Source organism: Heterodontus francisci, chromosome 27, assembly GCF_036365525.1.
Source record: "Heterodontus francisci isolate sHetFra1 chromosome 27, sHetFra1.hap1, whole genome shotgun sequence".
In the NCBI taxonomy this organism is placed as follows: domain Eukaryota; kingdom Metazoa; phylum Chordata; class Chondrichthyes; order Heterodontiformes; family Heterodontidae; genus Heterodontus; species Heterodontus francisci.
Genome location: NC_090397.1, coordinates 26,593,402 through 26,606,529, shown reverse-complemented (window position 1 = coordinate 26,606,529; position 13,128 = coordinate 26,593,402). Strand labels below are relative to the sequence as shown.

Genomic DNA, 13,128 nt, shown 5'->3' with positions numbered 1-13,128 from the left:
AATTTATCAAAGTAAAAGATTATTCCTTGTGGTTGTAAAATGTGACTGAAATTTGTACCAAACACACTTGGACAGATAGTTTATGAACACATGAGACATCTGGAGAAACTGTCGAACACAACATTATTTGGTTTTTTTGCTGTTGCTTCTCACAAGTTTTGTTGCTTGGTTTTTTAAATTCCTGGGCTAGGGACCTATTTGGTTCCAGCATAGAAAGGGCTACTGAGACAATTTCAACAGGAATTGGGAGACACCCCCACATTCCACTGACTCCATTTATATCACTTCTAGTTTTGGGTGACCTAGGCTTGAGGATCTATAGGATTAAATCTGAAGACTGTTCTTGCTCTTGGCTCCCACTGTTCACTACCCTTTTTTGATTATAATATTTGAAACTAGTGAGGTGCAACCTCCCCGCATGAAATGATGTCTTGATCTCGCATTGGCCTTCATGTGAACATGTGCTGGCAATTTTACTGGAACCCTCCAAGCAGCAAAGCTAAGAAAGGCATGGTGGAGAGCCAGATTGTATCAGCTAGTTCCTAGTATTGCCACTTGCAGATAATATAACATTTTTCCTCATCCATTCAACTTACATAAATAGAAATGCACAAAACTGGTACAAGAAACTGGCTGTGGGTATCTGAGGACCTACATCTTCAAGACTGTTTGGAGAATCATGGACAAAACACTTGTTCTAAACTGTCATCCTCCCGCCACATCCTGTGGATTTAAAGGTACCCTGCATATATTGGATCAAGAGATAAGAACATAAGAAATAGGAGCAGGAGTAGGCTATTTGGTCCTTTCAGCCTGCTCCATCATTCAGTAAGACCATGGCTGATCATTTACCTCCACCTTCTCGCACTATCCCCATATCCCCGATTCCCATAGTACCTGAAAATATGTTGATCTGTGTCTTCAATATACCAAATGACAGAGCTTCTCTAGCCCTCTGGGGTAGAGAATTTCAAAGATTCAAACCCTTTGAGTGAAGAAATTTATCATCTCAGTCCTAAATTGCCAAACTTTGAGTTTAAGCCTGTGACCCTTAGTTCTAAGCACCTGAGCCAGGGAAAGCATCTTCCCAGCATCTACCCTGTCAAGCCCTTCAAGACTTTTACATGTTTTAATTAGATCATCTCTCATTCTTTTAAATTCTTGGGAATATAGGCCTACTCAATCTCTCCTCATAGCACAATTCTCCTATCCCAGCAATCAGTCTAGTGAATCTTTGTTGCACTCCCTCTTAAGGCAAATTTATCTTTCCTTAGGTAAGGAGACCAAAACTGTATACAGTACACCAGGTATGGTCTCACCAAGGCCTTATATAATTGTAGTAAAACTTACTTATTCGTATACTCCAATTCCTTTATATTAATTGTTAACATATCATTTACCCTCTGAATTGCTTGCTGTACCTGCATATTAACTTTTTGTGATTCATATACAAGGACACCCAGGTCCCTCTGAATATGAACATTTCCCAGTCTCTCACCATTTAAAAGATATTCCGCTTTTCTGTTTTTCTACCAAAGTGGATAACTTCACACTTCACCAAATTAAATTCCATCTGGCACATTCTCGCCCACTCACTCAACCTGTCTATATTCCTTTGCAGCCTCTTTGCATCCTCCTCACAGTTTACTTTCCTTCCTAACTTTGTATTATCAGCAAACTTGGATACATTACATTTCATCCCCTCATCTAAGTCTTTTATATAGATTATAAATAGCTTCGGCTCAAACACTGATCCTTGCGATACCCCGCTAGTTACAGCTTGCTAACCCAAAGATGACCTGTTTATTGTTACTCTGTTTTCTGTCCTTTTTGACCGTTCCTCAATCCATACTAATATATTACCTCCAATCCCATGAACCCTAATTTTGTGTAATAACCTCTTGTGTGGCATCTTATCTTATGCTTTTTGAAAATCAAGATACATTAACATAACATTGCATCCACTGGTTCCCCCTTATCTACCCTGTTAGTTACAATCTCGAAAAACTCTAACAGATCTGTCAAACACGATTTCCTTTTCATAAATCCATATTAACCCTTCCGAATCACATTAAGATTTTTTAAGTGCTGTTACGGCCAGGTGGTAAGGGGTATGGGTGGTTCCCAATGTTCAACTCCCAACTGACCGCAATAAGTGGTTTTGTTCCTAGGGTTTTATGTTTTATTTATCAAATAAACAGACAGCGACAGTTTTCTTGTAGTTTTAGAACATAAGATTAACCATTTATTGGGCAATATTCATTCCCAAAATGGTCACAATCACACCTGCACACACACGAAGAGATAGAAAGGAAAGGGGGTAAGTGGTTTGAAGTGAGGTAGGTTTTCGGGGTTCACGGTCAACCTGTTGAATCTTCTCGGAGGTCAATTTATCTTTTAAAGTTGCAGGGCTGGGGTTTGTAGATATCTCTGGTAGCTGTGTCTTCAACCTAGTGTCGTGCAGGCCCCCACCTGCCAAGAATGAGACATTAATTTTGCCACATGAACATTGATTTTTAAACTGTTACTGGAACAAAGAAAGAACCTGTTAAACAAAAACACCAGACCCTTGACTGGAAAGATATTTGCATAGTAACAGACAAAGGAAAGGACAAAAGGGCCACTCCATGCTTCAATTTAATCCACAATGGACTTTTGATTACCAGGCACTGAAGGTGGAGAGGCTAGCATTGCAGGTTAACTGCTAAGAGGGCCGAATACACAAACAGACATGGTCAGGTCAGTTTAGTCACATGACTAACTGGCTGTTGGAGTTCTTTGAATTTGAACTTGCCACAGAGAATTTTGAACTCAGAAAGCTGTTTGCTCCTGGACTGGAGAAGACCCCTCTCCTGTCTGCTCCCATCTCTTTCTCACGGAACTGAAGACCCATTGAAGACACATGAACCCCAAGACAGAAAAGTCTTCTACAGTGAACAAGGTTTAAGAAGAATACTAGGCCCCAACGAAAAGTAAGAATTACCTACAAGCAAGAACTACCTACAAAAGGACCACAGTGAACTTGAAGCACATTAACAAGAAACTCATCTGATATTGCCTCAAACCCCTCCACTTTATTTTCCTTCTGCTCTTTTCTGTCTCTATTTGCATGTGCGTATCACGTATGCATGTGAGTGTGGGGCGCAGCATGAATCTAGACGTTAACTGAATTAGAGTTTAAGTTTTAATAAATTTCACTTTTCTTCTTTAAACCTAAGGAGGCCTGTTTGTGCTCATTTCTTTGCCTTATAATTGGAAAGCGGTGAACAATGATTCACTAAGGGAGAGCTCAAAACACAGTGCGTTTCAAAATTAAATCCTGTTACAATAAGACCAGATGAAGACTGAAAGAGACCCGAGACACCTTTCTCACCTGGTCGTAACACTAGAGACAGGAAATTACTTTCAGTTCTCTGCTGCACAATTTGAAGTGTAGAAGTCACAGCAGGTCAACTTATTTTGCTTTTCCTGGATTTCTCCCAGCTCTCAGCTGGACAGGCTTTCGTGGTGTTTGTCCTGGGTCCCTCTCTCTCCAGTCATGGAGTCATAGAGTTATACAGCACAGAAACAGGCCCTTTGGCCCATCATGTCCATGCCAGCCATCAAGCACCTATCTATTCTAATCCCATTTTACAGCACTTGGCCCGTAGCCTTATATGCTCTGCCATTCCAAGCGCTCATCTAAATACTTCTTAAATGTTGTGATGGTTCCTGCCTCCACCACCCCTTCAGGCAGTGTGTTCCAGATTCCAACCACCCTATGGGTGAAAAAAAAAGTCCTCAAATCCCCTCTAAACCTCCTGCCCCTTACCTTAAATCTATGCCCCCTGGTTATTGACACCTCCACTAAGGGAAACGGTTTCTTCCTATCTACCCTACCTATGCCCCTCATAATTTTGTATACCTCCCTCAGCCTTCTCTGCTCTAAGGAAAACAACCCTAGCCTTTTCAGTCTCTCTTCATAGCTAAAATGCTCCAGCCCACGCAACATCTTGGTGAATCTCCTCTGCACCCTCCCCAGTGCAATCACATCCTTCCTGTAGTGTGGTGACCAGAACTGTACAGTACTCCAGCTGTGGCCTAACTAGCATTTTATACAGCTCCATCATAACATCCCTGCTCTTATATTCTGTGCCTCAGCTAATAAAGGCAAGTATCCCATATGCCTTCCTAACCACCTTACCTACCTGTGCTGCTGCCTTCAGTGATCTATGGACAAGTACACCAAGGTCCTTCTGACCCTCTGTACTTCCTAGGGTTCGACCATCCACTGTATATTCCCTTGCCTTGTTAGTCCTCCCAAAATGCATCACCACACACTAGTTACCTGCTTGAAACATTCTGTCAAATTTGGTAGACATGATCTCCCCGACAAAGCCATGCTGACTATCCTTGATTAATCCCTACCTCTCCAAGTGGAAATTAATCCTGTCCCTCAGAATTTTTTCCAATAGTTTCCCTACCACTGATGTTAGACTCACTGGCCTGTAATTACCTGGTTTATCCCTATTACCCTTCTTGAATAATGGTACCACATTCGCTGTCCTCCAGTTATCTGGCATCTCTCCTGTGGCCAGAGAGGATTTGAAAATTTGTGTCAGAGCCCCTGCTATCTCCTCCCTTGCCTCACATAACAGCCTAGGATACATCTTATTTGGGCCTGGGGATTTATCCAATTTTAAGCACACTAAAAACACTAATACCTCCTCCCTTTCAATGCTAATATGTTCAAATATATCACTATCCCCCTCCCTGATCTCTGCATCTACATCGTCCTTCTCAGTGGTGAACGCAGATAAAAAGTAATCATTTAAAACCTCACTTACGTCCTCCGGCTCCACACACAGATTGCCACTTTGGTCCCTAATGAGCTCTATTCTTTCGAGTTAACGCCTTGGATTTTCGTTTATCTTGCCCGCCAGTGTTTTTTCATGCCCCCCCTCTTCGCTCTCCTAATTACTTTTTTAAGTACCCCCCACCACACCCACCCCCCCTCCCACACACACCTTCTATACTCCTCTAGGGCCTCCGCCGTTTTCAGCCCTCTGAATCTGCCATAAGCCACCTTTTTTACCTTATAAAATCCTATATATCCCTTGACATCCTGGACTTGTTTGGTCCTACCCCTCACAGGCCCTTTGGCCCACCGAGTCTGTGCCGACCATTAACCACCCATTTATACTAATCCTTTTACGGGAATATGTTGGCCCTGAAATCTCACTATTTCCTTTTTGATTGACTCCCACTGGTCTGATGGAGAGACTTTCCTAGAAGTAGCCGTTCCCAGTCCACTTTGGCCAGATCCTGTTTTATCATATTGAAATCGGCCTTCCCCCAATTCAGTACCTTTATTTCCGGTCCATCTTTGTCCTTTTCCATAACTACCTTAACTATTACAGAATTATGGTCAACTATCCGCAAAATGCTCTCCCACAGGCACTTCTGCCACTTGTCCAGCTTCATTCCCTAACATTAGGTCCAGTACCGCCCCTTCTCTTGTAGGACTTTCTATGTGCTGGCTCAAAAAGCTCTCCTGTATGCAATTTAAGAATTCCACCCCCTTTAAGCCTTTTGCACTAAGACTATCCCAGTTAATATTGGGGAAGTTGAAATCCCCTACTATTATTACCCTATTATTTTTACACCTCTCTGAGATTTGCCTACATATCTGCTCCTCTATTTCTGCCTGACTGTTTGGAGGCCTGGAGGCCAGCAAAGTGATTGCCCCCTTTTTGTTTTTAAGTTCTATCCATATGGCCTCATTTGAGGAACCTTCTAAGATATCATCCCTCCTTATTGTAGTAATTGACTCCTTGATCAATAGTACAATGCCACCTCCTCCAGAGAGCTACTTGTAAGGTCAAAATGGTCTCACATCTTGCCTTTGTTGGGAGATGTAGATCTCCCTCCCTGTGGTGACAGACAATGGCCCAGTATGTGGCTACTTCACACATTTTTGTTTCGGAAGAACCCATTCAATTCAAAAATGTCTCGATTTGTTCGAAATGGGTGTAATTGACACCTCTTAGTTTGGAATGTATCCTTTTGTTCTTAACAGACAGTAAGACAGTTTGAATATACAGAGCCAGGCTTTTGACCTTCAGCAGCCAATTTTTTCCAGCACATTGTCCACTTTTTAAAGGAGAAGTAAATTTTTATAATTCTTCAATTTGGGTTCTGTATTTCAATTGCTGCACGTCACGTGTACATAACAGTGCCCTGTCACCATATCCCTGCTACTGATATCAGGCTACTTGACCTATAGTTTTCCGTTTTCTCTCTCCCTCCTTTCTTGAATAGTGAGGTTATTTTTGCTACCGTCCAATCATGGGCACCGCTCTAGGGTCCAGGGAATTCTGGAAGATCAAAACCATTGCATCAAATGTCTCTAGCTACTTCTTTTAAAACCTTCGGATGCAGTCCATCAGGTCCAGAAGACTTGTCTTCCCATTAATTTCTCCAGTACTATTTCTTTACTGATACAAATTTCTTTATTCCTCATTCTTTCCAGACCCTTGGTTCCCTACCATTTCTGGAATGAGAACTGCATGAGCAGAAGGAGCTCTAAATTTGCATGTTGGATCTCAATTTGGGAGGGAGTGAAACAATTTGTTTATAACAAAGACCTGTGACACTTGTAATTAGGCACATGGTTCATCTCTGCACTAGCTGCAGCACTTGAATGTGTCTCATGGTTTTTGGTAACCAAAACCGAATGTAATATTCAGGGTGCAGTCCCAACAGAACACTCTGAGGATTGAATGACAACTTCCTCTGACTTATCTTCTACTTTCTGGCAATGCAATTCAACATCTTTTTGGCTTTGTTGATTGCTGCTTTGCATTGGCTGGATATGATTAATATTGTCGAATATGTCTCCTAGGTCTTTCAGCTTTATCCTTAACTATTCACAGACTTAGTATGCCATCTATTTTCCTTTGTGTGTGCAGTACTTTGCATAATTTTAATATGACACTGTTCTGCCTATTTACACAAGTTTTCTAACTCATTCGGTAAGTTCTTATCTGTCTCTTCTGATTCCACTTCCCATCCTCGTTTGGTATCAACTGCAAATTTGACACTTGGCATTCAGTTACTGAATCCAGTCCACTTGTGTAAATAAAAAACTGAAATGCTCCCAGCCTTGAGGCCTAAAGCACCCCACTTAGTACTTCCTCCTACTCTGAAGTAACTCCTCTAACAAGTACTTGTTTTCGACTTTTCAGCTACTTTCTTAGCCATTCCTAGGATTTACCCAAAATTCTGAGAGCTTTGAATTAAATTAGTAAATTCATGTGTCGAACATTTTCAAATGTATTTTGAAAGTTTAGGTACAGCAAAACATTGAATTTACTAAAGTCATCTTGGGTTACCATTTCTTCAGTTATTAAGAATTTTGGTTTGAGCTTCCCCATCTGAATTCATGCTGACTGCTATTAACGAGATAATGGTTGTACAGATAATCGATTCCATTATTTCACATGGCATGAAGTAAGATTAATGGGTCAGTGGTTGCCTTTGTTTTGTCACCCTTTCTTGAATATAGGCACTAACATTATCTGTTTCCAATCTTACTGATACATCCCCAGTGCTCACTGACTCCCTCATAATGATTATCTGTGCCTCACAAATCTCCTCCCACATGTCTCTCAGCCTTCTATCCTCAAGAGATATATTTATTTTGAGTCCATTTAGCCTGTCTAGGATTTCCATCTCATTTATAACAGTCATTGATTATACTTGGGATATCTTTTTCGGGAGGGCAATTCCTGAGTGCAATTATCTTACACTCAAAGCATATAAACAAATCAATGAGTTAAAGTAAAATTACATAATTTCTAAGTTGCATGATAAATATTGCACTGAACTTGCATAGAGAATTTTGTAGCCAAAAAGTGTTTATTAACTTCCCTAATTTGACTTGATAGAGATAGATGTCTACCTATGAGATCCACTACAAGGAATTGAACAGGTTGTAAATCTTCTAGCAGCTCAAATATCCAACACCACCGTGGTGGAAGTAATATGGACTTCTTTTCTTTTGGGCCTCCTTATCTCGAGAGACAATGGATACGCGCCTGGAGGTGGTCAGTGGTTTGTGAAGCAGCGCCTGGAGTGGCTATAAAGGCCAATTCTGGAGTGACAGGCTCTTCCACAGGTGCTGCAGAGAAATTTGTTTGTCGGGGCTGTTGCACAGTTGGCTCTCCCCTTGCGCCTCTGTCTTTATTCCTGCCAACTACTAAGTCTCTTCGACTCACCACAACTTAGCCCTGTCTTTATGGCTGCCCGGCAGCTCTGGCGAATGCTGGCAACTGACTCCCACGACTTGTGATCAATGTCACACGATTTCATGTCGCGTTTGCAGACGTCTTTATAGCGGAGACATGGATGGCCGGTGGGTCTGATACCAGTGGCGAGCTCGCTGTACAATGTGTCTTTGGGGATCCTGCCATCTTCCATGCGGCTCACATGGCCAAGCCACCTCAAGCGCCGCTGACTCAGTAGTGTGCATAAGCTGGGGGTGTTGGCCGCTTCAAGGACTTCTGTGTTGGAGATATAGTCCTGCCACCTGATGCCAAGTATTCTCCGAAGGCAGCGAAGATGGAATGAATTGAGACGTCGCTCTTGGCTGGCATACGTTGTCCAGGCCTCGCTGCCGTAGAGCAAGGTACTGAGGACACAGGCCTGATACACTCGGACTTTTGTGTTCCGTGTCAGTGCGCCATTTTCCCACACTCTCTTGGCCAGTCTGGACATAGCAGTGGAAGCCTTACCCATGCACTTGTTGATTTCTGCATCTAGAGACAGGTTACTGGTGATAGTTGAGCCTAGGTAGGTGAACTCTTGAACCACTTCCAGAGCGTGGTCGCCAATATTGATGGATGGAGCATTTCTGACGTCCTGCCCCATGATGTTCGTTTTCTTGAGGCTGATGGTTAGGCCAAATTCATTGCAGGCAGACGCAAACCTGTCGATGAGATTCTGCAGGCACTCTTCAGTGTGAGATGTTATGGACTAAGGAATGGAATACAATGGAACGAGTTTTAGTTTTAACCTACTGGAAGGCTGTGATTTTAGAGAAAGACGATTATCTCAATAGGAGCTTAAGCCACACAATTATTAGCCCTTAATTTTTATCAGTTAAATAATATTCTGGTGTTTAAGTGTTGTGTGATTTTACTAATACACTTCTGATTACAGGTCTGAAGTGACTTGGCTAATCAAATGTTGTATTTCAAGTATGAACTTGTGTGCACTGTATTATTTTAATTTGTATACTAGTGTTACTTTTTATTTACTGAATTATACAACTGATTGATGATAAAGTGATACATGCAGCATGTATCATTAAACTATGTTCCCAGCAAAGAAGTAAAATATTAATCTCTCCTCTTTGCAGTGGAGAAGGAAAGAATTATGTAGGGAATGTAATCGAAAGATTGTCCTAAAAATACCCAGGAGTGTCCTAAAAATTGTGTTTACAGCAATCCATCTGAATTCTGCAAAACCAAAAGTTAATTCAAAGTACCACAAGCACTCCAACGCAGCACTGAGGACAAAAGACTGCAATGAGCAGCCACAGCCAGGTATTACGAGGTGTTTCCAGGTTGAATGGAGCATTATGTTGGGATAAATCTTGATGGAGCTGGGCATTTCACGGTGTGCACTCTTAGACAATTTCCTGCGGCTTCCAGCTCAAAAAACTTGCACCATATCTTGCTGCAAGTGTGAGCTAGTAATGGCATGGCAAGGGCAAAGGGGCGTCTGGGACCTTAGTGAAAGACAGGACCAAAAGTCCATCTCCTAATCCAATGTGGTCTAAGGATTTAGAAACAGGATCACAGCGAAGGAGGGTGAATTGGAGTGGGTTGAGTGGAGTCAAATCGAGTTGAGTGGTGTCAAATCAGGTTCAGATAGGGAAATGAAGAGAAAAAAGATGGGATGTGTTACACAGGAGTGCACTGCCTTTTCTAGTTCCACTTCTCCAAAGGTAACAACACATAGAGTTATACAGCACAGAAACAGGCCCTTCGGCCCATCATGTCCGTGCGAGCCATCAAGCACCTATCCATTCTAATCCCACTTTCCAGCACTTGGCCCATAGCCATGTATACTACGGCATTTCAAGTGCACATCTAAATACTTCTTAAATATTGTGAATGTTCCTGCCTCTACCACCCCTTCAGGTAGTGTGTTCCAGATTCCAACCATCCTCTGCGTGAACATTTTTCCTCAAATCCCCTCTAAACCTCCTGCCCCTTACTTTAAATCTATGCCCCCTGGTTACTGACCCCTCCGCTAAGGGAAAAAGATTCTTCCTATCTATCCTATCAATGCCTCTCATAATTTTGCATACCTCAATCAGGTCCCCCCTCAACCTTCTCTGCTCTAAGGAAAACGGGCGGCACAGTGGCGCAGTGGTTAGCACCGCAGCCTCACAGCTCCAGGGACCCGGGTTCGATTCCGGGTACTGCCTGTGTGGAGTTTGCAAGTTCTCCCTGTGTCTGCGTGGGTTTTCTCCGGGTGCTCCGGTTTCCTCCCACAAGCCAAAAGACTTGCAGGTTGATAGGTAAATTGGCCATTATAAATTGTCACTAGTATAGGTAGGTGGTAGGGAAATATAGGGACAGGTGGGGATGTTTGGTAGGAATATGGGATTAGTGTAGGATTAGTATAAATGGGTGGTTGATGTTCGGCACAGACTCGGTGGGCCGAAGGGCCTGTTTCAGTGCTGTATCTCTAATCTAAAAAACCCTAGCCTATCCAGTCTCTCTTCATAACTGAAATGCTCCAGCCCAGTCAACATCCTGGTGAATCTCCTCTCCAGTGTAATCACATCCTTCCTGTCGTGTGATGACCAGAACTGTACACAGTACTCCAGCTATGGCCTAACTAGCATTTTATACAGCTCCATCATAACATCCCTGCTCTTATATTCTATGCCTCGGCTAATAAAGGCAAGTATCTCATGTGCCTTCCTAACCGCCTTATCTACCTGTGCTGCTGCCTTCAGTGATCTATGGACAAGTACACCAATGGCCCCTCTGACCCTCTATACTTCCTCGGGTCCTACCATCCATTGAATATTCCCTTGCCTTGTTAGTCCTCCCAAAATGCATCACCTCACACTTCTCAGGATTAAATTCCATTTGCCACGGCTCCGCCCATCTTACCAGCTCATCTATATTGTCCTGTAATCTAAGGCTTTCATATATTTAAATGTTTACCCAGTTATTGATGTGGTCAAACATATGCTCTACTTTTTAGCCCAGAATTAACTACACTAACAGGTTTCTTTAATAAACAACAACATTATCAGTTTATTAGAGAATAAGAATTATCTAGTAACAAAGCAAACCATTAACACACGGATTGAAATATGAAAGTTCCCTTGTAAAAAAAATCCCACACAAACTCTCACACATATTGAAATAAATACAGAAATTCTCTCTGCAGTGGTCTGTTACAAGAAACAAAACAAAAAATACTTGCTAATTCTTGAAGAAAAACAGAGAGGATATGGAAATATATCAGTTGTCCCTTTTGGTCTGGCATCCGGGTATACAGTGACGGGTCACTGGGGTCTTTTTTGGAACAATAAAGGCAAAATACTGCAGATGCTGGAAATCCGAAATAAAAAAAACGCTGGAAATACTCAGCAGGTCTGGCAGCATCTGTGGACAGAGAAGCAAATGTTTCCGATCTGTGACCTTTCATCAGAACTGGCAAAGGTTAGAAAAGAATTAGGTTTTAAGCAAGTGAAGGGGAGGGGGGTGGGCAGAGAACAAAGAGGAAGGTGTTTGATAGGGCAGAAGGAGATTAAATAACAAAGCTGTCCTGGTACAAAGGAGGGACTTTATCAAATACCAGGAGGGAAATAGAAAGCAATGAAGGTGAACAAGGTAAAAGAGACAACGATAATCGCGTGGAGAGAAAAGCAGAACGGCTTCAAGGTAGGCATTCCTGGAAGAGAAGTGGCAGTGAATTAAACACTAAAATAAAAGCAAAATACTCCAGATGCTGGAAATCTGAAATAAAAACAAAAAGTGCTGGAAATACACAGCCGGTCTGGCAGCATCTGTGGAGAGAGAAGCAGAGTTAACGTTTCATGTCTGTGACCTTTCATCAGAACTGGCAAAGATTAGAAAATAGTTAGGTTTTAAGCAAGGAAAGGGGAGGGGGTGAGGGAGAGAACAAAGGGGAAGGTGTTTGATTGGGCTGAGGGAGATTAAATAACAAAGCTGTCCTGGGACAAAGGAGATACTTTATCGAACACCAGGAGGGAAATAGAAAGCAATGAAGGTGAACAAAGTAAAAGAGACAAAGATAATCCCATTGGAGAGAAGAGCATAACTTCTTCAAGGTAGGCAAGTAGGTCGTAGGCAGGTAGTACCTGTTTTTGATCGTGTCCTTTCAATGACCCCAGTGAAAAAAAGTCCAGCATTTCTTCAGGCTTCCAAATGAATCCATTTCCACAATTTAAATGAGTCCTTAAAACATTTAAAAAAAAATAGAAGCCTCTCATAACAGATGAAAGAGAGAGAGGAAAAGTGACAGAAAGGAAAACATGCAGGAATTAAACTCAACAGTTTAAGTTTTCCCTTTCTGGACCAGAGATACTGATTGGTATTGCATTAACAATTATCATGTCTTTAAAAGCAAAGTCTACTTATTAAAGCAGAGCTGTCAAGAAATGTTATTAACTTCTGTCATGATTCTGTTTTTTTCGGGAAGTAAGCGGTGTGCCTTTAAGAGATCAGTATTTCTTTAAGACAGCCAGCTTCAAAAGTTACTGGAAAGTGCATCTTGGTTGCCCTGGATACAGCCATACAGAGAGGGAGAACAGGACATACAATGTTGCTGTTTAATTTAGAAAAACTGTTTTTTGCCGAGACAGTTGACACAGACACAGACTGTTCTGGTATGTGAAGGAAAGAGGAGAGCTCTCTCTCAGTCTAGTTAAACCCTATTTATTATTCCCTCTCAGAATTCTGAAAAGTCAAGCCAGATTAATTCTTCTTTAAAAAATAGCTATTTGTCAATCTACTGTGTTCATCATTGGAAAGAAGGTTTGATGCTTCAACTACTGAACTGTAATTGCTGAACTCCTATCATCGGATTCATCAG

The 13,128-nt window shown here is 41.9% G+C and overlaps 1 long non-coding RNA gene across 2 annotated transcripts in view; it reads right to left on the bottom strand.

Annotated features, from left to right (window-relative positions):
- Positions 1 to 2,237: 2,237 nt before the first annotated feature.
- Positions 2,238 to 13,128, bottom strand: part of LOC137384713 (uncharacterized) — a 30,690-nt gene continuing 19,799 nt past the window's right edge. Inside the window, exon 3 of one of the 2 annotated variants that reach the window (XR_010977641.1) lies at positions 2,238 to 2,472. This is a non-coding gene — a long non-coding RNA (uncharacterized lncRNA). Of the gene's footprint in view, positions 2,473 to 8,724; positions 9,016 to 13,128 lie in introns of those variants that run through there. The other variant, XR_010977642.1, reaches the window with a different exon arrangement.